The sequence below is a fragment of the Odocoileus virginianus genome, chromosome 27 (assembly GCF_023699985.2).
Source record: "Odocoileus virginianus isolate 20LAN1187 ecotype Illinois chromosome 27, Ovbor_1.2, whole genome shotgun sequence".
Lineage (NCBI taxonomy): Eukaryota > Metazoa > Chordata > Mammalia > Artiodactyla > Cervidae > Odocoileus > Odocoileus virginianus.
The window spans coordinates 13,536,270-13,536,829 of record NC_069700.1 but is presented as its reverse complement, the minus strand read 5'-3'; positions in this window follow the sequence as shown (position 1 = coordinate 13,536,829).

Genomic DNA, 560 nt, shown 5'->3' with positions numbered 1-560 from the left:
ATCCTGGTCTCCCACATTGGAGGTGATTCCTTACCATCTGAGCCACCAGGGAAGCCCCAATGCTATACCTTAAGATAAGAATTACTAGTTGAGGCTTAACAGAAGATAAGTAATTTGCTCCACTGTAACACAGGAGAAAATCTGAATCTCAGATCAACGGAAGCTTGGCCATGGATGGACCCCAAAATTTAGAGGGTGTTACCATATTTTACACAATCTCTAAATGATGACTTTTTAATTTTGTAAATTTTGTTTCAGTTGTATAGCTGATACAATTTTTCTATCAGTTCATTGACAGGACTCTACATGTGTCCCACCCAATAGCTTATAAAATCCAAATTTTACATCTAGTTAGCAAGAATAATTACTTAAAATAGGAGCCTCCAGATGGTATAAACATGCGCTATCCAATATGGTAGCCACTAGCCATATGTAGCTTTTAAGCACTTGAAACAAGGCGAAGCCAATTTGAGACGTACTATAAGTACAAACATACAGGACTTCAAAAACTAGAGAAGGTAAAATATTTCATTAATAACTTTTACTTTGATTACATGTTG